The sequence below is a fragment of the Camellia sinensis genome, chromosome 7 (assembly GCF_055761805.1).
Source record: "Camellia sinensis isolate YWXY chromosome 7, ASM5576180v1, whole genome shotgun sequence".
Classification (NCBI taxonomy): domain Eukaryota; kingdom Viridiplantae; phylum Streptophyta; class Magnoliopsida; order Ericales; family Theaceae; genus Camellia; species Camellia sinensis.
The window spans coordinates 31,082,256-31,099,686 of record NC_138967.1 but is presented as its reverse complement, the minus strand read 5'-3'; the positions used below and the strand labels follow the sequence as shown (position 1 = coordinate 31,099,686).

General features: G+C 31.2%; 1 long non-coding RNA gene across 8 annotated transcripts; it reads right to left on the bottom strand.

The window, feature by feature from the left end:
- Positions 1-204: 204 nt before the first annotated feature.
- LOC114274272 (uncharacterized) lies at positions 205-10,076 on the bottom strand. 8 transcript variants are annotated; one of them, XR_014335154.1, is made up of 10 exons: positions 9,486-10,076; positions 8,555-8,866; positions 7,595-7,872; positions 5,582-5,699; positions 5,340-5,470; positions 4,479-4,531; positions 3,870-3,957; positions 3,321-3,391; positions 1,620-1,802; positions 205-603 (listed from the first exon to the last, which is right to left on the bottom strand). It is a non-coding gene; the product is annotated as an uncharacterized LOC114274272 (long non-coding RNA). The 8 variants fall into 8 exon arrangements; XR_014335158.1 differs by lacking the exon at positions 205-603 and having other exon boundaries at positions 941-1,802; positions 5,340-5,493; XR_014335157.1 differs by lacking the exon at positions 205-603 and having other exon boundaries at positions 943-1,802; positions 5,340-5,473.
- Between the last annotated feature and the right edge of the window lie 7,355 nt (positions 10,077-17,431).

The window sequence follows — 17,431 nt, the reverse complement described above, 5'->3', positions numbered from 1 at the left end:
TGTTCAAACCTTATGTAACACAACAGATATATAAAATCATGGAAACACCTATGTAAGGACTAAATACTACTGTAAATGTTTTGTAAGGTACATCCCTTTTCTAATCACTGATAAATGTGAACGCATACAGGAAAAGATTTCAACTGTTGAAGCAATTATGGATTTAACAATTATAATAGACCTCATCAGTCAGACAATAAGGTATAATAGACCCTAAAAATATATTATATATCTGTATATAAATCAAATAATAACAAAATTCCTTCCACAACATGAGGAGTTTATTCCCAAAACCAACCAACAATACAAAGTTAATGAAATAAAGAACATCTGTAGGTGTGAAATCAATAATCTTCTACACTTTTCAGTGTTTAAATAAACATCTAAAAAATTTTCATATACAAAATTGTAGAAAGCCTACTGTTTTAAGCATTCCCTTTAAGTGAATAAATCTTCCCTCTGTAGAGATGAACCTTGAGAGCAGTCTCAAAATGCAAAGCTCAAAAAATATTGTTTTTCCACTTCCCGTTGGTGCTAAAATGACCATATTTACATCAGATTGGAAACAGGCAGAAACATTCACTCTGCAATGAGTTAAAGTACCTATACAACAAATACAAATGCATAAATAATACCAATTACACCATGTATAGCAACAGAACAATATTTTAGGCATTGTGGGTCAATTCCCTAAAGAAAATTTAGCATCATACATTGTTTGGGAGGCACGGTGTAAAGAAAATTTAGTGTATGCCCGTACCTAAAAGCATGGTGTGAAGAAAACAAATGGGAAAAAGGATACAAATGGGAAATAGATTAAAAAAAAAAAAGTTTGGGAGGCATCCATTGCCACTGGTGGCGACATCATTAGCAGGGAATGAAGGGGATGCGGAGGAGGCACATGTGAGGCGAACAGAGTCAGTGATGGCTTAGGGGTGAACAGCAGTGTTGTAGGTGTAGGGAAAGAAGAGAGAGTCAATAGAAGATAGAAGAGGTATGGTGAGAAAGAAGAGACAAATGGAAATAGTGAGAGAGTGAAAAAAATCTCAACGCTTCACTTTTTAGTTGGAATTATCTAAACCATTCTAACCAAATATAAGAGAAATATTTTCAAAATTTGCTACAACTATAAACTGAACTAACTACACAAAAATTACCTAAATGAACATCTATAAATCTAGAAACAATGAATCAAATGTAAAAGTTAAAAAAACGAACTCATCAATAATGAAAATTCAGTGTTTGATTTTTCCTTGGACTTGCAGTACCTTATTCACAAATCACAATAATATGTTTGAATATAGATATTAGACTTTTCTCAAGTGTACAAAGGTTCTAGAGTTCCAAATAGGAGACGTTGCACATGATAATACATATGTAAGCAAATGATCCTTCTAACTGAACCTTTTCATCAAGCATTACATATGCAACCAGTTGTGGCTAATACAAAACACATGGAAGGCCAACTCAATAAATAAAAAATAAAAATAAAAAAAACAAACACATGGAAGAAGAAATTATTTGAAAACCAACAATGAACAACAATGTGCTACCAAATAAACCTTGGAGTTTGAATCATATTTAAAATTTTTGAATGAAAAATGAAGAAACTTACGCACTTTAAAATACCATTGCACTGATGGAACACATACTTGGGTGTCCCAGTGGCATAAGTCTGTCTGATAAACCATCATCAGGAGAAGTGTTTTGCGCCCAGGCTTAGTTTCTCCCTGTATTCCAGTCAGTCAACTTCCTATCAACGCTGTACTTTTGATTTCGAACATAACTCTTCATTTAGTTATCTAAAAAATAAAAAAGAGCTACATTGGTCTACCTTCTCATCATAATGTGTAAATCAAAGAGCTAGGAAACAAAATTAATGTAGCAGAGGCAGAAACGGGAGGGGAAAAGGAAAAACAAAGAATAATCAATATCTGGAGTTGTAGACATGTTTGAATTTCTACATATTTTAAACAGAATAGAGAACAAAAGGGCAACTTTAAAATTATAAATTTCACGGAGGGCAACAAAAGCTGAAAGAGAAAGAAGGAGAGGAGTGAAACAACAAAATCTGAGAGAAATAACTTATCGGAGTGAGCTCTGATGGGGGAAAGAAGGAAACAACAAAAGCTGAGAGAGAGAAAAGAGAGAGAGAGAGTTTTAAATTTGAAATCAAGAAACCTACGCACTTTAAAATACCATTGCACTGAAGAAATCAAGAAACCTGTTAATCACTTGAAGATACAAAGCAAGCAAGAGAGATGTGATATAGGATTTATGGATACAATCATGGAATTAATTTTCTTAAATAAACCTGATGAAAAGTGCAATAAAATAGAAGCACAAATGACAATTCAATTAAAAAAGAATGCATGGATAGTTTTTTTTTTTTTTTTATTTAAGCTTTAAATTTTGGTTCCCCCATGACTAAAAGGATATATTATATTAGAAGTCCTATTGAAATTAAGTTGCCAAACTATAAAACAATATGTGCAACATATGGATTGTGTTGAGCCATGATACCACTATCAATCATCCCATAAAAACAAATTGAATTAATGATTGGGATCCATTCCACTAATGTAAAGATGATGATAAGATAAACAAATTTACTTATCACACTATTACTCGTTTGTAAATGGGCATTGGACGTTAAAAAAAAAATTTAATATCACGGTGATATCATATTAAAAAAAAAGAAAAATGCTTGGGAGCACTAATTAGTGCTCCCACTAATTAGGTGGCAGTGGGTCCCGCCATTAATGATGTGATGTTTTGGTCTTGGAGTTGTATTTTTTTATTATTTTTTTATTTTTTTAATGCATTAGTGCTATTAGTGGTGATGTTTTTAGTGGGATGAATCATTGTTGTAAAAAAAATTGATCGTATCATTGAATTTTTATTTTGTGGATGATGCAGCCATTTTATTGTTCTTGGTTACATTGTTTTATCAAGAGTTGTGCCTCGTTTGGGAATTCAAACTCAAATTTGGAAGAATTGTTAAATACTCTGTTATCCTCAAATGCTGTACAATTCTATGAACCAAACATCTTTGAGGAAAACAAAAAAGAATAATGAAATTGTGAGTTAACATAGCTGAAAAACAACAAAGGAATTGGTGACTTGTTTCCTTAATGAAATTGTGCTGCTTCACATTTTTACATCAAATAAAATTGTTACAAAATCTAAATCTTTAATATCAAACACAGAAATTAACAATTTTTATACTGGAATGCAATATTTCAAATAAGATAAATTAGAAATCAAGAAATTTATTGAAATCAATGTATCAAATCCAAAAACTGAGAGCGAAGACTTACTGTCTCGAGGATAAGAACTGAACTGAAACTTCACTGATACAATGATGCTTCCTCGACAATGTTGAAATTTCCTGTTAAAAATAAAATAAAAATTGTCGAAATTTCGGAGGGAGGGTAACACCATAATAATTGAATCTCATTCTCCAAGCCAAGTCTGGCAATGGTAAGGAAGATCGAATGTGCTGTGATTGTGTGAAACCACATTTATAAATTGAAGGCACTTTATGGGTACTTTTTTCCGGGAAAAAATTCGTACACACAATAACATGAATATAAACAACAATAACATCCAATCAAATATAATCGAATTTCACAACGAACTCAAAAAAACCACTAAAATTAACCAAACAACATCAGAAATCGCAATTATTCATATGTAGATACAATTAAAAAATAGACACAGCCCGTCAGAAAGAGAGAGAGAGGTAGGACACGATGAACTCAAAAAAAAAAACCTAAAATTAACCAAACAGTATCAGAAATCGCAATAATAAAAAAAACACACAGCCCAACAGAGAGAGAAGGGGAGAAGTAGAAACCGAGGACTACCTTGCGAGCCGAGTTCGAGAGGCAGAAATCGAGGACTGGAGATTTCCTCACTATCAAGTGAACATCTTCATTTGCTCTATGGCCAGATCTGCATGTCAAGTTTATGTTTAAAAGATGACTATCCAGTCTTCAATCATTAATTAAGAAAAATAAATAAACGAAGATTGAGCACATTGATACATTTCTAGTATAACCATCATCAAAGTATCCAATTCAAATTAAAACCAAAATCAAAATTCGTTATAATCATGAGTATTTTGAAGTTCACCATTTATTATTTAGAAAGTCCAAACATAAATTTATGCCACAAAACAAAAACAAAAAAACAAAACAAATTTATACTATCTATCAAGTAAATCAACAACCAACATAAACAACAACCAACAAAACCAACTTTAATCTTCAGTAGCTTTCCCAGAACTATATGTTAATATTTTAAATAACAAATTTTAATTGATCTCTAAGTGAGTTACTCGAAGCTTTCCCTAGTCTTAAGTTTACAATCTCCTTTTCTAATGGATTTTCACCACCATATATGCACCATAAATACTATAATTTACATCTAGTGTAGCGTAACAAATCCCATATTTCTCATATTCAAATGCGGACCTGCTGTAGATTTCCTCACTGAGTGAACATCTTCATTTTCATTATGGCCAGGTCTGCGTGTCAAGTTTATGTTTCAAAGATCACTATTCAGTCTTCAATCATTAATTCAAAAAAATAAATAAATGAAGATAGAGCACATTGATACATTTCTAGTAAAGCCATCAAAATATCCAATTCAAAAAATTAAATCTATTCAAGGTTGAAGAATATATGCCACTGTCAAAAGAAGCAAATAATACACTATCAACAATCCCTTGGTATAATATATGAAGTTTGTCCCAGTGAAGGAAGTGTAGGTAATACTGTAGGAGCTATAGAAGGCAAGGAATACATACATTAAGATTAAAATATATATATAAAATTGTGACAGGGTGCTTTTGTGGGAGAAAATTGAAAGGATGTAGCATGCAAAACAATACAATATGAAGTGGGTTTAAGTCAATTGAAATGTTTAAGTTTGACATCAGAACTTAATTACAAAATTAGTATGCAGAACAATACAGTAGATACTTAAAAAATCAAAAGAAAGAGAAAGGGTATGCAGTCACTGTCCCAAATTCGCATGTGCTTCCTTCCATGTAGGTTCAAACAGACACATACAATACACAACTCAAAATGTTCACTGTGATCTGATTCCCAATCCATAGTGTTGTAGCATACATTGTGTTGAGTCTGTATTGGATGTTTAAAACTTATTTAAAAAAATAGTAATAATACTGTACAAAAGTATGAGTTAGTGATTTGTTTGATAATATAAATATTTTTCGTATTTATAATTAGTTACTTATTGATTGAGAAATAAAAAAATAAGAAAAGTATGAATAGAGCTGTGGTCTATTTCAAAGTATTGAAGAATTTTACTTGAAGCTTTCCTTGAACACATTATGTTTGAGCATGAAGTGGGTTTTGCATCAACAGCGGCAGTGGTGATGATGAGCAGCGGTGGTGGTGTTGCAACCATATAGACAAACCAGACATAGCCATAAATTGATCTACTGGAATGCAATAAATTGATCTACGAAATTAGAAATCAAGAAATTTATTGAAATTAATTAAAAGAAGTAATAAACTGATCTATGAAAGGGGAGAGGCAGAAATCGAACCTTGCGAGTGCGAGTTCGAAGGGAGGGTGGTTGTCGATGCTGAAATTTTTATTCATACGAAACAAATTGATTGGAAAAAAAACCTAACTTGGATCATCATTCGTATATCATCACCAACCTGAAAAAGTGAAACAAAGAGAAAAAAGATTCATCAAATACCAGTTTCATTTTAAAAATAACACCTTTTTAAAAAATAACAGAGATTGCCCGTGCCTGAAGGCACAATCTAATAAAATTCTTATATTACAGTCTATGTGTTGCAAAAATGTTAACGATCATAAAAATGTTTTATGAAAAGTGTCTCAAAGTTGTGATCAAATAGCCAAAAATGTTCAGGATCAATCAATCGACCTACAAAGGTTAGATGATTTTTCATAAAACTACTTAAGAGAAATTATGTAGTATACCCAAACAAATATAGCCTTAAATAGTATATCAAAAAAAAAAAATTAAAATAAGGGGAGTGAATTTAACTCGGTTACAGTCGTGTACCCGTGAAGTGAATTTAAAAAAATTAGAATATTAAATTAAAAAATTAAAAAAATAGTGTGTGGTTTAACTCGGTTACAGTCGAATTCACATGTGAAGTGAATTTAAAACATACATTACTTTATTAACATTTGTTTTGTGTTTGAATTCTTGATCTATATATTATTTTTCTTAGTATTTTTTAATGTATGAAGTAGCTGACATTACTGTTTTTAACGTATGATAAGCCACTTTGTAGGTGAATCACCTCAATTTCTTAATTATTGTTCTTAAAAAGCAACTAATATGTTATTTCCAATATTTTTTATTTATCCATTAAATTAGAGCTACCCTTAATAAAATAAGGGGAGAAATGATGGGAAGTGGTCAATGTATACGTCCCAAAAAAACAAACAAAAAAAACAAAAAACAAAAAAAAAACAAACAAACAAACAAACAAACAAAATAATAATAATTGGAAAAAGAATTCACACCAATAAAAAACAATCTCTTCTAATTTTATATGTAATGATATGACAAATTACATATTAACTTTTGATTTATTACAAATTCAATCATGTAAATCAACTCCATTGCGATGTCATTGCAAATGAATTGTAAATTCCAAAGTGCAAGTCTTTAACATTAATCTAGAAGAGTTACCCTCTATCTTTCGTAAACAAAATTCTTGTTCTTTCAATTAAAATTCGCCAAGAAATAGATAATTAAATGTGTTGCTAATAATAAATTTAAATATCTAAAATAAAACATCATTTTCTTATGGAGAGTTATATAATTGGAAAGATCCCAAAACTAAATTAAATACGACAGTAATTCCATGTACGCATAAAAATCAGAAAAACATGCATACAAAATCAATATGCAAATTGATTCTAGGTAATGTGAAGACTACAACCATAATGAATTTAAACCACATTAATTTTTCTATATATAAATTGTAGTGCTCTTAATGGTTCCATTCAGCAGAGAAACATTTGGGTCTAACCCCAAATAACACTTCAGCTACATATTTAGCAGTCCTTGCCGGTTCCTTGATGTTGTATTGGGATATTAAATTTGTGGAAAAATAAAAATAAAAATAAAGAATAAGTGAACAAAGTAAAAGCTCATTGCCAATCATGATACATTTCAGACCCAAAATTTTTAAAAAAATTAAATCCAAACCCATAAGCTACATAAAAAAATTAATAAATAAAAATTGCAATAAGAATGCACAAACAGAACACCAAAAACCCTCTTCCCTTATTATATAGATATATGTTTCATAACACAGATGTTTAGTGAGAAAACAAAATTTTAAATTTGGATGATTTTCACTTATATTTCTTTACATTCAATAGAAGGGAAATAGGAGCTCAAACTCAGGAATCGCACCTGGCAAGAGAGCACCACAGGCCTTAGAAATTGAAAAAGCTAGAAAGATAACAATAATGTGACTTGGCAAAAGAATTTAAAATAGCAATGATATGATTAAAGTCAAATGAGTAGAGGATAAAGTGGTGTAAAGGTAAAAAAGAAAATTACCAGCCAATGCCAACCACCAAGACCAACAGCCTTCTTGACGACACCTTGTTCTGTTGTTCTGTTGTTTCCTGTTACAATAACTTTGGTGTGCCTAGAAAGAACAGAAAGCTCTTCATCCCCGCTTTCTTCCCGAAAAGGTAAGAGAATTCGAGAAGAACATTAATTTCCCCTAAATTTCCCACTTCACAATTTCGAGCAACAAATAGAAATCAAACCCAGTAGATATTAAAATGCCTAAAACGTCTAAATTTAGTCGAAACCTTCCTTGTCATAAGCAGCTGATATTAAAAAAAAAAAAAAAAAAAACAAATTCATTAGAAGAACACCCATCAAAGCAAATTCGGTCTTCACTATTCAGTACCCAGAAGCAAAAATGTTGTATAACCTAGTATTCATATTGAATTGTAGACCCAGAAGAACCCATAAACTTCAATTCATAGAGTGTCTCTTGTTCTAATTTGTACTTGGACTATTCTCTTCACACATTTCAATTGAATGAAGCTATGATATTACTGAAGATGAAAACAATAAAGATTGAGGGTATGAGAGAGAGAGAGAGAGAGAGAGAGAGAGAGAGAGAGAGTTTTGTATTAATGTGATTCTTCAAGGGGTCTGACACAAAATTTTGAAGGGAATGTTGAATGCGATGAGCCACAAAGTTCAATGGGCCTCTCAAATTCACGGATTTAGTTTGACAGCAATAAATGAGCAGCAAATTAAAAAAAAAAAGAAAAAAAAGAAAAGTTTTACAACTAAAAAATAAAATAAAATAAAATCATACTCGCTATCCTAAAAAAACCCAATTTACCTTTCAATTATCAGAAAAGTACACATACTGAAAAAGAAACTCGAATTCTTGAGGGGGTGAGTGTTGGTTGACTAAAACAGAAACCAAATAAGCCCTAGAATTTAGAAATTCAAGAAAAGGTGGCGAAACAGAAGCAGAGAAACAGAACATACCTGTTCACACGACTCCGAGAAAGTAACAGAAGCAGAGAAACACCGAATGCGAGAGAGAGAGAGAGAGAGAGAGGGGCGAAACAGGGGTTTTCTTCGGCAAGAATTCGGAATTTGGGGTGGGATTGGAGTGGAACGCTACGGATCTAAAGGGAGAGGGAATCGAAGGTTTGAATTTGAAGGTGGATTTTGAAGGAGGGATTGAATCTTTAAACCCAATTTCCCATCTCTCTAAACACTCACTCCCACACCCCTAAGAAAAACCACCATTCTCCTGCTGCTGCTGATAGTTCAGAGGCCTCCTGAAGAGCTCTGCTGCACCCCAAACGCACAAAATCAAATATATGATACCATCAAAAGTGTTTTGTTTTCTTTAAACTGATAAACTGATCAAATTTTCTCATAAACTGATCTACTGGAATGTGAATTTTAAATAAAACCAAAATCAAGGTGTACTCAAATTTGTAAACTTATCAATGTGAATGTGAATTTTAAATTAAAAAAAAAAACATGTCTGCAAAGGTGTACTCAAATTTGATTTTGGTTTTGAACCGTAATTTGGTTTTGAACATTGATAAGTTTGAGTACATTGATAAGTTTGAGTACTCAAATTTTATCAATTCCACTTTAATTAGGTTCGGAACCGTAATTGGGAATAGGACCAATTTGAACAATTCCATTATCTTCAAAACCAAAACCAGAGTCGGACCAGTTTATCAATTCCACTTTAATTAGGTACTCATTTTAAATAAAACCAAAATCAAAATATACCAGTTTGAATGTGAATTTTATCTCATATACCTAATGACAACACAGAGAGAAGGCGAAATTTCTATTCAAAACCAAAATCAAAGAAAACATGTCTGCAAAGAAAACATGTCTGAAAACATGTCTCCAAATTCCACTCCATTTTCTTTAAACCCTAATTACTTACTTCAGAGAGAAGGCGATTCTTGGGAAAAAGTTTGGGCACTTAAGGAGGTAGAACCACAGAACCACAGAAGCAGATACCACAGAAGCAGAAATTTGGGAAGAAGTAGAACCACAGAACCACAGAAGCACTTCAGGAGGAAGAAGTCTTCAAAATCAACAAATCAATAACCAAAGAAGTCGAAATTTCCAAATTTTTTTTTTTCCGTCAATCCGATGGGCCATGTGATCGGAACGCCAGATCTGAACGCCAGATCTCGACCTCCTTCCGAATCTCTACAAGATCGATCAGATCAAGCCCTAGATCGAACACATCTCAGCCATTGATGACCTCCTTCAGCAATGCTATCTGATCTCAGATCGGTTGTGAAGCACAGTAGGGAGAGGGAGAGGGAGAGAGAGAGAGAGAGAGGGAGAGGGAGTTGAGGATAACGTTTGGGTAGAGGCAGGCGTGTTTGGTAGGCGTGGGAGAGAGAGCAGAGCGTGTTTGGGCGGGAATCAAACGCATCCCAACCATTGATATATATTTGGCATTGATCTTAGCCCTTGGATCAAAATGTATCTCATATACATTTTGATACATTTTTCAAAAAGCTTTGTGCCTTATTATATAGATATATATATGTGTGTGTGTGTTGATTGACCGTTGATTGATATATATATATATATATATATATTTGCTATATATATATTTTTGATGCCATTTATTACTATCATTTTCCTCCTCCGCTTTTAGATTTTGACCCATGATTTCCTTTTGATAATGTCACAATGGGAGAAATTATATGATGTTATATATTATGGTATTATTTGAAAACTAATCTGATAATTATGTATTTATAGTTTGATATCTTAGTCTCATATCATATCTCTATTTACACACGTGCTAACCTATGTATTTAGAAATGCATTCAGGGAGTATGACTTGAAGGGGAGCTTTTCTTACTCCTAAATCAAATCAAAACATCATTCTGTGCCATCATAAAAAATGGAGAGATTGTTACACTTATTTATTTTGATGATTTATTTAATTATGTTTTAATTTATTTGAAAGAGAAAAATAGAATCTAAAATTTATTTTGATAATTTATTTAATTATATTTTAATCAAAATTTATTTTGATGATTTATTTGAAAGAGAAAAATAGAATCAAAATTTATTTATATAATTTATTTGAAAAAGAAAAATAGAATCAAAATTTATTTTGTCCCATTATTTCTCACCTAAATCTTTATCCTAAATGTTGTTAGAATGTATTTAATATTTGATTAAATCAAGAGTTCAAACAGTCCAAAATAAAAGTTCAAACAGCCTAGCACAGTCACAGGCCAAAAGGTTTAAAAGGTTCAAGTGGAAGATATTTAACTTAGTAATGATGGAAGTACAACGACTATAAATGGCTATAAAGGTTCAAAATGCCAAAAGGTGCAAAAGGTTCAAGTAGAAGATATTCAAATTTGTAATGATGGAGTGGAAGATATTCAAATTAGTAATGAGGGAAATACAACGGCTATAAACGGCTATAAATTCAAATGATTACAACAGTTATAAACGGCTATAATTTTCATTATATATACCAAAATCTCTAATGTAAACAAGTTACAAAAAATCTGAAAATATTCTTTGATCTATAATCACTCATATCTATTCTCAGAAATTATACACTGAGCCTTATAGCTTTAAGCACATCTTTCCTGTGTGAGATTTACAGAAAAATTAAAGCTTCATTTTATATATCTATCTTTGATAGATATTTATTGTAAGCTTTCTTTGAAAGTAAAAATACCATTTCATCTTGTAAAAGTGTCGCAAATACTGTACTCTTGAAATCTCGAGAGTGATTATGAATCACCTAAGATTTATAAGGGTTTGGACTTGTGAAGTCTGTGTAAAATCCGTGGAGGATTGCTCCATTTGTAAAGAGGTTGCTAGCACCCCTGTAAAGGTAGAAGATAGTGGAAAATCTCAAGTGAGACTTGAGGAGTGGATGTAGGCCGAGTTGAAACCGAACCACTATAAATCTGTTTGCCTCTCTCTCCCTTGTCTCTTTATTTTATTTTAAATTGTCATAACTATATTTTACATTTTTATTGTGCTAAAATCATTAACTGACATAGTTGTTAAAACACTTATTTTAATTATTTTTATTTCATTAATTATATTTATCTATTGTGCTAATCATAATTTTTATTAGGATATTATTAATTTTAATTATAAAAATCTAATTCATCCCCCCCCTCTTAGGTTGTCTTTTGGGTAACACATTGCATCCTGGGAGATAAACGCTTTTTATCCGTAAGCACCGTAGCGGGGCGAATCTGTCTTAAGGATAGAATGTCACACACTCGAATTGATCTTTTAAATTATTTATTCGGTTCGATAAAATAAATTCTATAAATAATTTATTTTTATTTATTTGATTTGTTTCAATTTATTTATTTTACACAAAAGATTGTTTCAACTCTCTTTCCCATATCTCTCTGCTCTCTTTTATTTATACCATAAGAAGTAACGGTTTGTTTGGTTTATTTCTCAAAATACAAACTTTAAGAAAAATTTATAAAATTTTGTTTGGTTTAAATTTTTCGAAAAAAATTTGCAAAATCACTTCATTTTTCCTACACATCAATCAATCATTTTTTCTCTCTCCTCTCTCTTTCTCAGTCACTTTTTCTCTCACATACATATACTCAACTATAATAAAATATCAAATCATCCCAAACTCTCAAACTCCCAAACTCCAAAACTATGTTCAAAATATACAACCAAACAAACCAAAAAAAATTCTAAACTCTATCTCCAAAAAAAATTTAAAAAAATTTATCTCAAAACACAAACCAAAGACACCCTTAGTACCTCATCCTATAGTCCTATGCTCGAGGCGTTGTATCTCCACAAAATAACACATGTAATGAACTAATAATACCTTACTGAAAGTAAATTGAGAGTTCAAATAAACAATTTCACATCCATAATAACAGTTTTAATCTTCCCAACAGTAGCTAATACATTAGCCAATTAGGATAAAAATTTATCAAGAACTAAGAAATGTCTTCGAGTTGAGCTTGGACTCACCAACTTCACTATCAAGGTTAAATGCTTTGATCTCACAGAGTCTTGATGGTTACAAATAGTTCAAAACGAAAGTCAAACCATGTAATTCTAGAAATCAAGTTTGGACTAGGATGGAATCCATTACGAACTAGAATGTATGATAAGGATACAATAGACAAAACCAAGAATGAGGAACAAATAACTGAACGACGAAATATAATCCACTTGGACTCCATTGATATTGACAAAATCTGTGAAAAGAGAGAAAGAGAGATGTGAGTTCATAGATTTTCAAGCCAACAAGAACAATGGACATGGACAAAATATTACCCTAGTAAAAAATATATATGTCATCTCAATGTCATAATTTAAGGTAAAAAATGCACATTATTAAGCTAAACACAAATACGTAATGAACTAAACGTCATATTATAATGAAACTAAATAGAGTTGGAACAAAAAATATGATTCGTTCATTTGCTCTATATTATAGAGAGAATCATTTTCCAAAGAATATAGCCTGCACTGAAGTGGGATTTGTAGCGATGCTGATTTTTCGTAAGTCATTATTTATTATTATTACCTTTATTTTAATTTTGACTTTATTAACTGTGTGGATACATAAAAATTTAATGTGATATTTAATTATATATAATTAATTTGAATATTTATTTTTTCTATATTTATTTATATATATATATTGATCTTATATTTATATTTATATATGTTATATTTATAGGTATTTATATAATATTATATAATCGTCAAGTAGGTTAAATCATAGGAGGCGCATTGAAAAATAAAAAAAAAAATGCGGCCAACCGAGAAAGGGAGACAGATTAATCAAAAAAGAGAGGGTGCACTCTGAGAAAGCAGAATTTTCGAGAGAAATGGAGAGACCGCGTGGAAAGAGTGGTGAGGTGAAAAAAAAAAAAAAAATGGTGGAGATTTTAATTTGGTGGCTTCATTAATTGTTCAAATAATTTTTTGATCTTTAAAAAAATATTGTGAATGCAACATCTACTTCCGTTGCTTTATTTAATTCGTTATTTATATTTGCTTATTACTATTTATTTGATGATGGTTTGATATTATACTTGAACATAGATGGTGGATTGATATCAATTATTTTGATTAGATGTGTATGTAAGGCTTAGGATTTTTATATATATTTATTATATAGATTGATGGATATATAAAATTAAAATAAATTGAGAATCCATAGATAAATTTCTTATACTTCATCATGACTCCATAGATTGTTGTTTTATTTGAGTGCTGGTGAGAAAGAGTGTAAAAAAAAGTGAGGATTATGAGATTGATTTGAATGCCTTAGGCTTGGCATTGTTATGTTTGTTCTCATGAGTAAATGATACGTTGTATATATATATTATTGTCTCATTCTCAGGAGTAGACGAGTGCTTTGTTTACGTGCGTACATATATGCTAACCATCCGGGACGATATCTCCGTGCAAGTTTGTCTTCGAAGCGGTGTTAAGTATGGGGGAGATAGGGAGACACATGGGATATATGTATAAGTCAGAACTGAAGTGCCAAAATGGTGGAGTTAAGGTACAAAGAATTAAATATGAACTTATTGATATAGTTTGAATTGTTTTGATTGGTACATCTTGAAAAATAGAAAACGATCTCATTAAATTATAAAATTTGGGCAGAGACATATATACGCATTTCTAGACAACTTTTGTATTTTAACTTTGTACTAAAAAAATCGATTAGAACTTGTAATCGAATGATCTTGGTTACAATAGTTTTTATTCATTTTATTATTACAGATTTTAGATGTTGTTTTAACCCACGAAACGAGTTCATTTTTATTGATTTAGCATAAACTAAAGTAAAACATTATTCCGAACACTTTTTTTGTTTTGAAATTTTCCGAAAAAAATCATCTCAGGGTAATTTCTTTTCGTTTTCAGTTCTAGATTTTTTGATCAAATTTCGTCTAGGTTCTTCTATTAAACTTTTCTCTCAACCTATTCAGTTTTTACTAAATTTCTTCACGCCGCCTTTTATAAAATTTGATTATGTACCACTTTTTTATTATTTGAGTTTTGGTCAATTCGAATTATTTAAGTATAAAATAGTACATTTTTTATACTTCTTCAACAATTCACTTATGATTAAATTATACTATCTTTTTTTTTTTTTTTTGCAGAATGCTGGTCTTACTAATTTTTTTATGCAGAGCTAACTCACCATATTTTTATCTTTATTTTATTTATTTTATACTAAATTTATATTTAGTTGTGTACCGGTAAGAAACTAAATGTCACCGTATCTCGGGAAATTACCCCTTCGTCTCAGTACTGGTGGAACTACTTGTCTTGTCCCGTAACACGAATTAAATGTACTTTTGTTTGTGTCTGGTGGACACGTGGGTGTCAAATATTTGTACTCATACTAGTATATTCGTATACTAACCCGTTTTGTCTCTTGATATCTTGGGTGCGTTCTATTTGAGCGCAGCTAAACTTCATTTGCGGGATTAGTTAGAGCTACAGTGGTGACGAGAAATAACTATATTTGTTCGACATGTCGTTTAGATTTCTTTTGTTTTCTTGAGCTTAGGGTTGATATTAATTTATGTATTTTTTTTTTTATGGCCTTAGTATTTTGATAATTTGGCATTGTGGGTTATTTTCTAACTTTACAATATTTAAATTGTTTTGACTAGTTGTTGCTACCTTAATGTTGAAGTATTTGATAATTATGAATTTATGGTAGATAGTTTGGTGGGCATTTGTTAATTTTTTAGTTATCCCTTGTATTTTTTTTGAGCATTAATATTTACTTAAACCTTATGGAGAACTTTTAAATTTTGTTTTACCCCTAACATTTAGATGATGAAATATTAATTAGAATTTAGTCCTAACTTAATATTTAATTGTCCAAATTTTATAGTGTAACAGGGTTAATAGCTAACAAGTGCACATCCGCAAAATATCCAACTATAATAACAATTTGACCTTCCAACAATAAATAACACACTCGCAAATTACTCTAAATTTTACAATTAAAATGATATGTCTCGGAGCTAGTCCTAAGTTAAAACCATCAATGGGATTTCACATTGCTTTGAGCTCGGGACCACAACATCTAACCCTAGGGCAAATTACACGAATTATTGACAATTACAAGAATCTCTCCTGTCATTTCTGAAATGATATTGTTGTCCCTTATCAGAATCAGCCTCCCACCATGCACCACTCCATCTAACATACCCATTACCACCGCCATTACAAAACCAACCCAGCACCTCCATCCACCTCAATCAACTACCTCCACCACCACCTATTTCTTTTTCTTCCATTTTCTTTCTACACAACAATTACAGTTATCCCCACTCCTAGTTCTGTCTCCTTACTTTTCTACTCCAACTACGTCCACCACAACGCCCCTCCATCGTAGCAACCTTCCCGCAACACCCATCTACTTTTCTCTCTTATCTATGATTGAATCTGAAGAAATCTTTCTTACCCAAGGGGTTATGTTTATATTTGTTAGCAAAAATAAGAGAAGTCAATTTAATTTAGAAACCACAGGGAAAAAGTGTATCATTTATGGAGCTAAAGGATTTACCTATGATAGATAAGAAGAAGCTTCGCCTGGACCAATAATAAGATAACAAGAAGTTAAGTAGGTTGGATAGATCTGTGGTATCCCATGAATAGTTTCAAAAATAACAAAAATTTGTCAGTGGGTTTTGCCTAGATTGGTTTCTAATCATTGCCCAGTGATTAGGCCTCTTGAATGTCTTTACAGGCACTTGACACGTTTTAATTTTTATGTATCTGTAGTTGAAAGGAAGACTGTCTATTTTTTATCTTACAACTCTCTAACCATAACTACAATAGCCATGCATGTAACCTTATTTTTTGGGTGAACTAGGTAAATTTTTATATTTTTTATGTATATTTAATTTATCTTTTTTTATTATTATTCATATTTATATTCCGTATTTCACCAATCCTAATTAAGTGTTCCAACTCTTAACACTCTTTCCACTTTCACCCATAGACATATTCCATTTACTAGCAGTTGTCACATATGATGCATGTGTAAAGTGTTAGGTTATTAAAGGAGTTAAAGATTTCAAGACACCAACATAAGAAAAGTATAAGACTTGAACATAACACTTAAAATTTAATAATGAACACACTTACCACTTGAGTAACACACAATATGTGTGTGTGTGTAAGACATTACATGTGATAGTAACTTCTAGTTTTTTATCAGATTAAATGACTAAAAAATGTATCAAAAAGAAAGTGATGTAAAAACTTGGATGATCAGTTTCTAAGTTTGTCCAAATCGCCCCATTTCATTTCAGAGTGGCCCAGCAAACATGGTTTATGGCTCTTTTGAGCCGATTTCTATAATTTCGGCACTAAATTCATTATTTTTCTATTTTTTAAGAGTAATAACTTCATGGGCAAATTATGAAAAAGAATCTCAAAATTTGATCCTTCTAACAAATCAAACTCTGTAATTTCTCGCAATTTCAGTTTCAATTTCAAAGATCAGGTTTTGAATTCATGAAGACTTTACTTTTTTGGATTCATCCAATTTCAATGTCTTCTTTTGATCGTCATATGCTTCAATAGGTAGCAGACATAATCCTAAAAGCTTGCTTACACATACACATACACATACACATACACTCTACTTGCATGTCGTATGTATGTATGTATATATATATATATATATATATGTATGTTTGATTGTTTATATCTGCATAGTAGGCGGTGGAGGAACGAGAAATAGAGATAGATTTGTTTAAATGTGACGAAGTGCATGGTAAAAAATTTTATGTGTGGTTTTGTTGTGATGGGTTGTTGATAAGATGTAACCTTACCCTCAAACAAAAAGAA